Consider the following 12,493-nt stretch of genomic DNA (forward strand, 5'->3'; position numbering starts at 1 on the left):
TAATAAATACTGGTTGGCTAGCCAGGCATCTGTAGCTTCCTCCTGTGCATTTCTATTTGTGTCTTCCAGTGTTATTTAAAACACAGCTTACATAAAACTGAACTTATTTGATAGAGAGCATAATAAAATACGAAATGGACAATTTTGATTACATTAAATTAAAAAGTTTTTCCACAAACAAAACAACTGGAACCAAGATTAGGACAAAAACAGGAAGCTGGGAAACATTTTGTGTGTGTGTGTGTGTGTGTGTGTATGGCAATCGGGGTTAAGTGACTTGCCCAGGGTCACACAGCTAGTAAGTGTTATGTGACTGAGGCCAAATTTGAACTCAGGTCGTCCTGACTCCAGGGCTGGCGCTCTATCCACTGTGCCACCTAGCTGCCCCTGGGAAACATTTTTTATAGCAAGTGTCTCTGAAAAAGGCCACATTTCTCAAATATATAGAGAACTGAGTCAAATTTATAAGAATACAAATCATTCTTTGATAAATATGTCAAAGGTTATGAATAGGCAGTTTTCAGATGAAGAAATTAATCTATAGTCATATGAAAAAATGTTCTAAATCACTACTGATTAGGGAAATGCAAATTAAAACAACTCTGAGGTACCACCTCACACCTATCAGATTGGCTAACATGACAGAAAAGGAAAATGATAAATGTTGAAGAAGATGTGGGAAAATTGGGACATTAATATGTTATTGGTGAAGTTGTGAACTGATCTGCAACCTTCTGGAGAGCAATTTGGAACTATGCTCAAAGGACACTCAAACCGTGCATGTCCTTGGATCCAGCAATACCACTTCTAGGGCTGTATCCCAAAGAGATCATAAAAATGGGAAAAGGACCCACATGTATAAAACTATTTATAGCAGCTCTTTCTGTGGTGGCCAAGAATAGGAAATTGAGGGGATGCCATCAACTGGGGAATGACTGAACAAGTTGTGATATATGAATGAAACGGAATACTATTGTTCCATAAGAAATGATGAGCAGGGGACTTCAGAAAAACCTGGAAAGACTTGAATGAACTGATGCTGAGTGAAGTGAGCAGAACCAGGAGGACATTGTACACACTAACAGCAGCATTGTGCAATGACCAACAATGATAGATCTAGCTCTTCTCAGCAATGCAAGGATCTAAAACAATTCCAAAAGACTCATGATGGAAAATGCTATCCACATCCAGAGAAAGAAATATGGAGTCTAAATGCATATCAAAGTATACAATTTTCACTTTTTTTTGTGCTTCTTTCACAACATGGCTAATGTGGAAATATGTTTAACATGATTGTACATGTATAACCTATATCAAATTGCTTGCCATCTTGGAGAGGGGAGGGGGGAGAGAAGGAGGGAGAAAAATTTGGAATTCAAAACTTTACAAAAATGAATGTGGAAAACTGTCTTTTTGTAATTGGAAAAATAAAATACTATTAAAAGAAATCATTTTATAAAATCATAAAAATAACTTAATTCATTTGCTTCTTGCTCCATTATCTCCCTCACCACATGCCCCACATGCATCACACACATAGACATAAACACATATGTGCATATTTGGTCTCCAAGCCTTTTTAACTTCAAAATTCCTATTCATCCTCCCAGTCGTCCAGACTGAAAACTTTTGAACTGGCTTTAAATCATCCCTTATACTCACTTCCCCATATCCAACCAGTCAGTAGATTCTGTTGCTTATTCCCTCCTACTACATCTTGCGTTTCTCTGTTCCTTTCCATTCTTTCTATCATCGCCCAAGTCTAGACCCTTATCATTTAATGTCTGCATTATTTCAATAATTTCCCATAGATTTAGAGCTGGAAGGGACCTAAGCAGTCATCAGAACAATTTACTCATTTTCCCAATAATTAAACTGAATCACAGAGAAGTTGTGTCTTTCTCAAGGTCATATAGTTAGAAAGCATCAGATTCAGGATATAAATCCAGATCCTCTGACTCCAAAATCAATGTTCTTTTCCAGTATACCATACTGCCTCTCTAAACTGATCTCCTTGATTTTAGTCTTTTCCTACCTAAAATCAACCCTTCACATTTCTGCCATATTAATCTTCCTTAAACACCATTTTCATTATTCTACTCCCTTGCTTAAATACCTTAAATGATTACCCACTACTTATAGAATAAATGTCAATACTTAGCATTACACACAATTTGGCCCCATTATACCTTTTCAACCGTTACTCCTACAGAATTCATTTACCAGAGTCTCAATTTCTCCTTCCTCCTTACTTTTGCTCATGCTATTTCTCCTTAGTAAAAAAAAAAAAAAAAAAAAAAAAATCTTCTCCACCTCTCCCCCCACTCCCTTGCCTCTATACGAAGCTTAATCTTTCTTCTGGTTCATTCTTTTCTTCTTCCTTCTAAAATCAGCTGAATTCTTATCTTCTCTGTGAAACCATTCCTGGCTCTGCTAGGCCCCTAAGATATTTACTTAGCTTCTACAAAATAAGCAACAAATGCTACAACGGTATGATTAATCTTATACTGCCTTGTAATATTTGTGCTTCTGTTTCCTGGTGGTTTTACTCCTGTATGTTTAAATTAACTCTTTCTGTATTCTGTCTCTTGTGTGATTGTAAAATCCTTCAGGCCAAGGATCTTGTGGCATGAATCTATTATGTTCATAATCCCTAGAAGACAGTAGGTATTCAGTAGATATGTTTTGAAAAAAAATTAATAAATACTAGGTTAGTCTTAGGCTAAGTTATGAATTAAGTAAAATTTGATTTTTCCTGCCAGCCCCTTCTACAGATGTCCAAGGCTTTCTGATTTCCTATAATCTTTAATCTACTGCTTCTCTTTTTGCACCCATTTTGCTCTTCTACAAATTATGTTGACTTTCTTCCCCAAATCCCATCAAAATTCCTATTTCTTAAACATGTCCATTGTTAGGTGCAAAGCATCTGAATTCGTCTAATAATTTAGCTAAACATAGCACCTACAATTAAGTACCTACTATGTTCAAGGTATGACAGACAGTGTTATATAATGGACAGGGACCTGGGCTTGGATCCAGGAATGAGTTCAAAGCCTCTCTCTACCCATCTCTAAAAAGCTTGTCTCTTTAATTACTTAAAATTCCTTGTGTGACCCTGGGCAAATTACTTAATCACTCATTACTCTAGCAACTCTTTGTGATTCTAAATTTGCAGCCTTCATTGATAAAAGAAATTACCTTACCCTAGAGCTCTCTGTATCAAAGAAATCACAGGTCCAGCCCTAATCCTATACATATTCCTATCCCTATCTCTATGCCTATCCCAATCCCAATCCCAATCCTGATCCTGATCCCTATGCCTATCATAGGCAAAGTGCTGTGCTAATTTATATAGAGTTTGAGTGATATCTGACCTGATGAGTTGATGATCAGATGGAATATTGAAATTAGGTTGATGGCTATTAACACAGAGGAATGATGTTCTAGCAATTGAATTTTAGCAGAGACATTTGGGGCAGAGAGATATTCCAGAAAAACCTTAAATTGTACTATGTAGTTAATTTCTATCTCAGTGGTTAGATCTGGTGGTAGGGGAAGCAGAGAAGACTGAGGGCATCATGGGGGAAAGACATGAAAAGAAAGGGTTAGAGGGGTTAAGAATTATGAAGTAATAGGATTTACTGTCTGGATTTGGAGGAAATGAAAAAAAAACACAATATCCTTAAGATTTAATTTTGATTGACCATGGTAGTTTAATCTTTCTGAAGAATCACTTAAAATTAGCTAGAATACTGAAGTGGGTAGAGTACTGAACTTTGAATCAGGAAGACTTGAGTTCAAATACTACCTCAGTCACTTACTAATTGTAACTCTTGGAGGACTTCTAAAACTCTCTGTGCCTCAATTCCCTCTTCTATAAAATGAAAGGACTGGTCTTAGTGACTTCCAAGGCCTCTTTAATCTCTACATGTGTGATCCTATGAGTACTTTTAAAAGGATTCCATTTTTAAATCTTAAAATAACGCTAATATCTATTGGGGACACACACACACACACACACACACACACACACACATAAATAAGTAGATTCAGACTTTGTCAAGACCTCTAATCCTGTGTACATTTGGGTAAAAGATGTGAGCAAGTAGAGATAATTTTTTTAAAAATAGCAAGTGTAATTTATTTGCCATTGCTCAGAGTCTTTGACTTTTGTGGGAAAATGTAAAGCACTAAATATGTCAAATTGTCCTTATGGAAACTTATTGTGAGCATTTAGAAATTAAATATGAAAGATAATCCTGCTTCTATAGAAAACTGCTGCTGTATCTATTCAAAATCTGATAGAAGAGGATTGTGATTATCCCAGTGTGTCATTCATCGGACCCATTCGGAAAGGTTGATTGCAGCTGGATTTGAGAGTCATTCTCATTGTCCCTGATTCAAATAGTCACACAGCCTAGAAAAATAGAAACGTACAAAAGAAATTCAATAGTTTGAAACAGAATATTCATTAGCATATTCTTCCAAAGAGTTTGATGAAGGCTCAGGGATTAATTCAACTTTCGCTTACTAAAGCAAATTTTGTTTTTGAATCTAGCACTTATAAAGGATTGTCCCGGGCTGATTGCTATACAAGGACCCTTTAGCAGATAACTACTATTAAAATTAGTTAAGTTAAAACTTTTCCCCCAAAAACTTGTCCATGGCTCTCAAAATACTAAAATGGAAAGAGTGTTAATCAATCAATAACCACTGAACGCATTCTTATGAAGGATGCAAAGAGTTGTGGGCAAAAGAATCCCTTTCTTCGAGGAACATACATGCTAATAGGTGAAAACTATGTAAATAAAGTTCACCCAAGATACATGCAGAGGAGATAGAAAGTAGCATCAAACTACATCAGTGCAAGCTAGGAAAGGCAGCTATAGAAATGGCTTGGGTATTTGCCACAAAATAACAACAGCTGACATTTATATAGCAATTACAATGTACCAAGAACACCGCTAAGTGCTTTACCATTGTTATCTCATTTGGCCCTCACAACAACCCAGAGAGTTAAGTATTACTATTCTTTCCATTTTACAGGTAAGGAAAATGAGTCAGGTTAAATGATTTGCTTAGGTTCACACAATAAGTAAATATCTGAGGCTGGATTTGAACTCTGGTTTTCCTGGCTCTAGGCCTAGCATTCCATTTCACCAACCAGCTGTCCACATGGAATTTAAGGTCTGTACTTGAGGATTTTTGAGGGCAGAGCTTGGCTTATTTACGAAAATAGAGCTTTCTTATCCTTTTTGTAAGGTGATGATAACGATGATGACTACGATGATGATGATGATGGTGGTGGTAGTGGTGGTAATGATGATAATGGTCAACAACAATGTATGGAACTCTGGGGGTGGAAAACTCCCTCCAAAATTCATTATCATTAGAAAATTAAATAGAGCTTTAAAACTTGTAATATAGCCTGTAGATTAGTACTTGCTCTGTAACTCATAGATATAGAGAGAAGGTACTGAGAAGTTAAATGACTTACCTGCATTTTGTAACTTCAAAGCCAGACCTCAGACCATCATGTCAGACTTCCCTTCAGTATCTAAATTAATTAGGAGGCAGCCTGGCACAATGGAAAGAAGGACACACTTAGAGGTAGCAAGACCGGTTTTTAAGTTCGGCCTCTGAGTTATAGTATATGAATGACATTGGAAAAAAATCACTTAACTTTTTTTTTTTCCTGGCCCTCAGGCACTCTACCAAGACTATAAGTTACAGAGCAGAATTGCTACTACTTCTGGGGGTGGGAAGAGGTAGGGGAGATGCCTCACCTGGAGCATCCCACATGGATGGAATTATACCGATATAATTACAGCCCCAGATCCAAAAATGCAAAGTTAATATAGCTATTTGTTCTTATTTAAGAATATTCAGTACTAAATATATTCTCCAGTTTCTTATTGCAAAGATGTTTAAAGAATTCAAGTTTTCATCTTACTCACTTCATTCCAACTGCATTGCCTAAGCTATGATGGACTCTTGATTCTTTTAGAAAAGGATAATGATGTATGTTATAAATTTTCTTACCATTGAGGTCATTTCCCAAAAGCACTATTGCTTAACTCACTTAAAATCGGACTGGACAAAAGCACTGAAGAATAAGTTGGACCAGATGGCAATCCTGGAGCAGCAAGTTGACCTAATTGGCCTTCTCCATTTCTAATTTCTCTAATTCTACGAAGTCTATACACTGTATCAAAAGCCTGGAAGGTAATGTGATGATGAATCAATACAAGCTCACTATTATGGAAATGGAGAGTGTTTTCTTCATCACATATTTAAAAGAAACTCTTTCTGAGGCCCTTGTGTTAAGGGTATTTAAGGTTATTTAATCTAGTTAATGCTTTCCCTTCCTTATGGTAAATTCTTTAGAAGCACAACCTTTATTTTCCCCCTACAGATATTAATTGGCTTTCTGGATGATGCCCAGAAATTCTGCACATTTTGCAGAGGTTATTTAATACAGCTCTTGAAGTTAATGGTTTGCAATTCTGAGGTCAGAATTGTGTGCATTTTAAACCGTACTTCTCTCATTTACAAATGAGCGTAAAATGACCAGGGCAGAGAGATATCCACCCCCTTCCTTAGGCATTGGAGCAAGAATGAAACTCATTGATGAATAAGAGTGTCTTAATCGAAACAAGGCAATGAGGTAGCATAGTGGATGGAGTGCTGGACCTGCAATCAGGGTGATTTCAGTTCAGATATGGCCTCAGACACTTACATATCATGAGAACCCTGTCAAATAACTTCACATCTGACTGCCTCAGTTTTGACATCTTTCAAATGGGGATAATAATAGCACCTATTTCCCACTACTATTTTATTATTATTATAAACATTTTGACATGTTAAATACATGACTTGTTTATTCATCACTTCTCTGCCAAATTTCTAGCAAGTTTTGCCAAATTGTTTCACCTATTCTTTAAAAGCCTGGTATTGAATCAGCAGCATTGATTAAAACAAAAAAAATTTTTTTTTCAAGATATTAATGACAAAAATAAGTAAATAAAAGTCTTGTGTGGAAAGTAAAACTTGGTTCATCTTATTTTGACAATGTACAAGCTGAAACAGCCTTGGAACAATAACCATGTATCACTTCATTAAGTGCATCAATTGCTCTTGGATATTTAGTCTACTTAGCGGATGGATAAATGAATGAATGAATAGATAGCTAAATGACTGAATGGATAGATAGATAAATACATAAATGACACAATAGAACTTTGCCAATGATTTATTACCCAGACAAATCAGTAGGAATCAAATAGGAATGATATGAAATACATTGATTTATAGATATAAATCAGTTTTATTTTTTAATATTGATTTTTCAACCGTAATATATAAAGGACAGCTCCAAAAGACAATCTATTCTAGAAGAATCGGGGTTTACTGTAAAGGTCTAATGAATAATTATTTCAACAAAATCACATTATAAAAATGTATACTTCAGTATATTTTTAGTTTTGTGCTATATCTGCAAAATGTCTTTTCTTTCATTCAAGATTTAAGGAACATTGTCTATTTCATAAAATCCAGGAAGCTCAAAAATATGTTTTTGACAAAAAGATGGTTACCATGATACTCATGATTGGATTGTAGGGCCACTTACAACTTGAAGAGATTTAGGGAGTTGTCTGTCTTAAACCCCTCCTTTTATTGATCAACAGGTAATCATTGGCAGAGTTAGGATTCAAACCCAGTTTCTATGACTGTAAATCTTGCAGCATACCATTTATTTTATAGAATAGGTTCTAATATGAATTTGGGCCTCTCTGGGTGTCATGTTCCTCACCAGAATTGCATTAGATATCTTTTAAGCTTCTTCTGGCTTTAGTTCTATGATCTTATTATCTCTTTCCAAACTACATTGAAACTGTTCAAACAAGGTAAATATCAAAGATTTGCAATGTCATGAGCTAACTTCCTGAATTCAAGGGTACAATATTAGTAATGTTATTTTTCTCTTAGATATATAAAATAGGCTTTTAAAAGTGACAACATATAGGAGTCTAATAGTCATAAAATTCTCAGGATTTCTTTCTTAATTTCTTAAAATTTGATATGAAATCTTAACTATATATATATATATATTTTAAATTGAGAAAACAATTGTGCTTGGATATGGGGAAAGCACAAGAATCTCATGTCTGACTTTGGCAGCAAGGTGGTGCTGTGGATAGAGCACTGGGCCTGGAGTCAGTCTTGAGTTCAAATGTGGCCTCAAACATTTACTTATTGTGTGACCCTGGGTAAGTCATTCAACTTGTCTGCCTCAGTTTCCTCAACTATAAAACTAGACGAATACCTGCTAGGGTTGTTGTGAGGACAAAATGAGATAATATCTGTAAAGTGCTTAGCCTAATACCTGGCTTATAGTAGCATCTCAATAAATGTTTGTTTCCTTCCTTTCTACTAGAATAAAACTATCTTTCCTAATGCTTCCCTGACCACACTGGCTCACTTTCTTTTCTGAACTCCATTGACATTTATTGTCAATCTTTGGTATTCATTTGATATTTAATTATATATTTTTTCTCATATCATTCCAATTCTCATCTAAGTAAATTCATTCCTTCACTATTCATCTTTAGATGTGATCTGACCAGTTGAGAGTTCAGTGCCATTGGAAGGAAGAACAAATAAGTTAGGTTTGAAAGTTACAAGTACAGCCGCAGACGACTGGACTGCGGGAACCATGGAGGTCTCTATAGATACCACCTTCCAACAGGAAAGGCTTCAGGCCATTGCAGAGAAGAGAAAGAGGCAGACTGAAATTGAAAATAAATGGGAGCAATTGGAAGATGACTGGAGGCAGATGCAGCATCTAAGTCTAAGGCCTTTAGGGAGCGATGGCTGCTAGAGGGGGCCCCCTCCACCGATTCCCAGGAGGACAAAGTGATGAAGAAGCAAATGCAGGAGGATGAGCAGAAGGTCAAACAGCTGGAGGATTCTATCCTGAGGTTGGAGACTGAGCTGGAGATCCTGGAGACAGGGGACTCTGTCCCAGCTACCAGAGAGAATGTGGTGGTCCTAGCCCCAAGCCCTGTGAAGAAGAAAAGGAAGGAAGAGAAAGATCCTTAATTTCAGAAGACCCCAGTGACCTTACCCAGAGAGAAGAAAACCACCAGCAGCCCCATGAAGCTGGTGGAAGGCATTGAGTTGATGAAGGCAGTGGTTGGTGCAGTGGATGGCACCACAGATAATGGCATCTACCAGTTGAGTTCCTCAGAGGTAGATGAGCTGATCCACAAAGCAGATGAGGTGACACTGAGTAGGGTGACAGTGACAGTAGCCTCTGAAGCCCAGGGGACCCCCAAGATGGCCAGGTCCACCTCTGGCGGGAGATCACTGGAGTACAGTCTCAGCTGGGAGAGGCCTCGGGCACTGAGGCAAGCCAATCACCATGATCTCCATGGGCTACCAGAATGTAGAGGATGAGACCTAGACCAAAGAAGTCCTGGGCTTACAGGATACCATCAAGGCCGAACTGGTGTTAATGGAGGACCCAGCCCCGCCCATTGGGCGCGCCCAGGTCACCACTGCCCCAGACAGCAAGGAAGAGAACCAGGTTGGAGAGAAGCCTGGCCTCCAAATCCCTCCAGCAGACATCACAGCCAGCCCAGAGAAAGACCTGGATATGAAGAAACATCATTGTTATTCTATAATGTGAGGCCCCCACGGCCCATTGTCCCCTGGTCTGACACTGCCTTTGAGCCACTCTGTGCTGGGCCCATGCTGGCCATACTGCCCAAGCCAGCATTCTCTCTCTCTCTCTCTCTCTCTCTCTCTCTCTCTCACACACACACACACACACACACACAGACACACACACACACATACCAGACAGACAATAAACACACACACAGGCTGGAAATTATTGACATGAAAATCTCTTTATGAAACAGAAAATAAAACCCTATACCTGTTTCTCTTGAAACCCTTAACATATTCTTAACAATATCCATACTCCCATATTCAGAAATAAACACACTTGCACCCTGGGGCACATAACAAACACTGAGACACACACAGATTGATGATGCCCATCACCCAGTCACAACTCAAAGAATGATGCACACTCTTCCAGAAAAACACATATTTGGTCACACTGAGAAATATTGTGTGCAGGGACCCAGGACCAGATTACACGGATCTACAACTCAACACACACACACACACACACACACACACACACACACACACACACACACACACACACATACATGGAAAGCAGTCCAGATACACAGTCAGACCAGTACATCCATATGGACACACAGACACTCAGATAGACATCGATTTGAACGACACATACTCAACCTAGCTGCAGTCCCCTATACTCATTTACAGATACACAGATGTATTCTTCCCTCCCTTGCCGCTCCCCCCTCTTAAACAAGGATGAGGACAGTGCGGTTTGTAAAGGGTTCACAAACCCACCTTGCTGATGGAGCAGCAACGTCATCTGTCCTCTGGAGTCCATGCCTCCAGCCTGTGCTTGCTTCCACACTGCAGGGTGGGAGTGAGGGGTAGGGAACATGAGCCTGCAGAAGGAGTCAACTACAAAGTCTCCTTTTCTATCCTGAAGAGTGGTCCGAGGGAGTAAGCGCTGGATTCAGAGGCAGAGGGCCCGGGTTCAAAGCCCAGCTCTGCTACTTGTTCTCTATGTGACCTTGTACAGGTCAGTTCTCTCAGCCTTAGTTTCCTCATCTCTAAAATGAAGGTGTTGGATAAGATGTCCTTGAAGGTTCCTTCCAGCTCCAGATCTTTGGTCCTATCCTTTGAAGAGGATAGATGGGTTGATTTTCTGGCCCTGTTCTCCCACCTGTTTTTCTGAGGTGAGGAATGTCTTTGAAGCATTTAGCTGGATCTGAGTGTTGGCCACTTGGCCTTCCAGGGATGAGTATAGCCCCTTCGGGATTCTGCACCTCCCTAGCTCTAAACCTGTGAATGGATTAAGAATTTCCCAGTGTGGGTGTTTCCTCCCAAGGTCCCCCAGCTCTCCCTAGGAGCTAGTTTTATTTGATCCTGTTGCTCATGGTGACTCAAAGAGGGCTGTGGGAAAGCAGAACTTTCCTCCTTTCCGGTGCTTGTGAACCTGGAACCAGCTGAAGAAAGGGAGATTGTGATGGAGAGCCAGAACTGAATATATGAGATTGTGTGGATGAGGTCTGACATGGGAGTGGCAGGGGAAAGGGTTTTTCCCCAGACAGACTCCTGGCATGGATGATGGGGTTTGGTCCAGTGAAAACGGGGCCTCCTTTCCTTGCCCTCAGCGGAAGGACTCCCAGACCCCTTGCTGTCTTGAGTTTTGCTTGATAAACTTTTGCTCCAGAATGTAGGGAGATGCTGCTCTGAACTCTCAGGCCCTCTTCAGGTACAGAGACCAGGTTTAGAATTTGTTGGTGAGTCCAGACCTCCATGTTCCACTCCCCAAAGTGGGGACAAGACCTAGGTCTCCCAGGGCTAAGCAGTTGAGATGATCAGTCTGGACTAAACTTGCCCTCTCCCATGCGACCAGAGTAGGATGAGCCAGATGCAGTTGGGACATGGGGTGACAACAGGCAGGGCCCTCTTCTTACTTGTGGGCAGCAGGTGCCCCTACAGAACCACAACAATGGCCCTTGGAGACCTCGAAACCCCTTCCTCTACAGAGAGAGAGCACAATTGCAGAAAGGTAGGGTGACTTCCCCACCAGAGACACTCAATCTCACCCAAGGTAGATCTGTAGATATGGGTACCCCTGCCATGTTTCTTCCTAGCTGATCATCCTCCCTCCCCACCTTGATCCCCTGGGTCTTCTCCATCTGGTGCATCTCTCTTTTACTGAGCCAGGTCTGGGGTAAGAGGGGACTTGATTTGGAGCTGCCAAGAGACTCCCCTTTCACTCTCCTGTGCCATCTCCTCCTATATGCTTTGCTGCCCAGTTTGGGTTTGGTGGAAAACAAAAGGATGCACCCTTGCCTCTAGCCCAGGATGGTCTAGAAAGACTCAAAGTCTTGGAACTGGGCCCTTACTTTGAGGGACAAGGGCAGTGCACATTCTAAATGTCCTGGGCCCCTAGCCCAGGCCCAGGGGTGGGAACTGGGCTCTTTGTGAGCCCCTCCCTCTGGAGTAGCCTGGCTCAATTTCATCTCCTTGCTGTACTGAGGTCAGCTCTCACTGGGCTTGCTTCTGGACCAGGGTTTGGTCTATGAAGGCCAAATCTGGCTGCCCTGTGGTCATTCCTTTAGTGGACCAAGGAGTTTGGGGATAAAGACTGCTTCCTCACCCCTGTGATTGCCCAAGTTACCACTACCAGGAAGAGCACTTCTTTCACCACTTACTTGTGGGCAGCAGGTGCCCCTACAGAGGCATGGTCCAGTAGTTCCCAATTTTGTGAACTCTAAAAGCTACAGACTAATGAGCTAGATGTCAGTGCCCAGAAAAATTGTATTCTAGGGAGTTTGGAAGTATTTAGAAAAGGAAGTAA

General features: G+C 40.1%; 1 pseudogene; it reads left to right on the top strand.

Annotated features, from left to right (window-relative positions):
- The first annotated feature begins 8,719 nt into the window (after positions 1-8,719).
- LOC114024446 lies at positions 8,720-9,694 on the top strand (annotated as a pseudogene).
- Positions 9,695-12,493: the final 2,799 nt, after the last annotated feature.

The sequence above is a fragment of the Vombatus ursinus genome, unplaced genomic scaffold (genome assembly GCF_900497805.2).
Source record: "Vombatus ursinus unplaced genomic scaffold, bare-nosed wombat genome assembly UNPS02014821.1, whole genome shotgun sequence".
NCBI classification, from domain to species: domain Eukaryota; kingdom Metazoa; phylum Chordata; class Mammalia; order Diprotodontia; family Vombatidae; genus Vombatus; species Vombatus ursinus.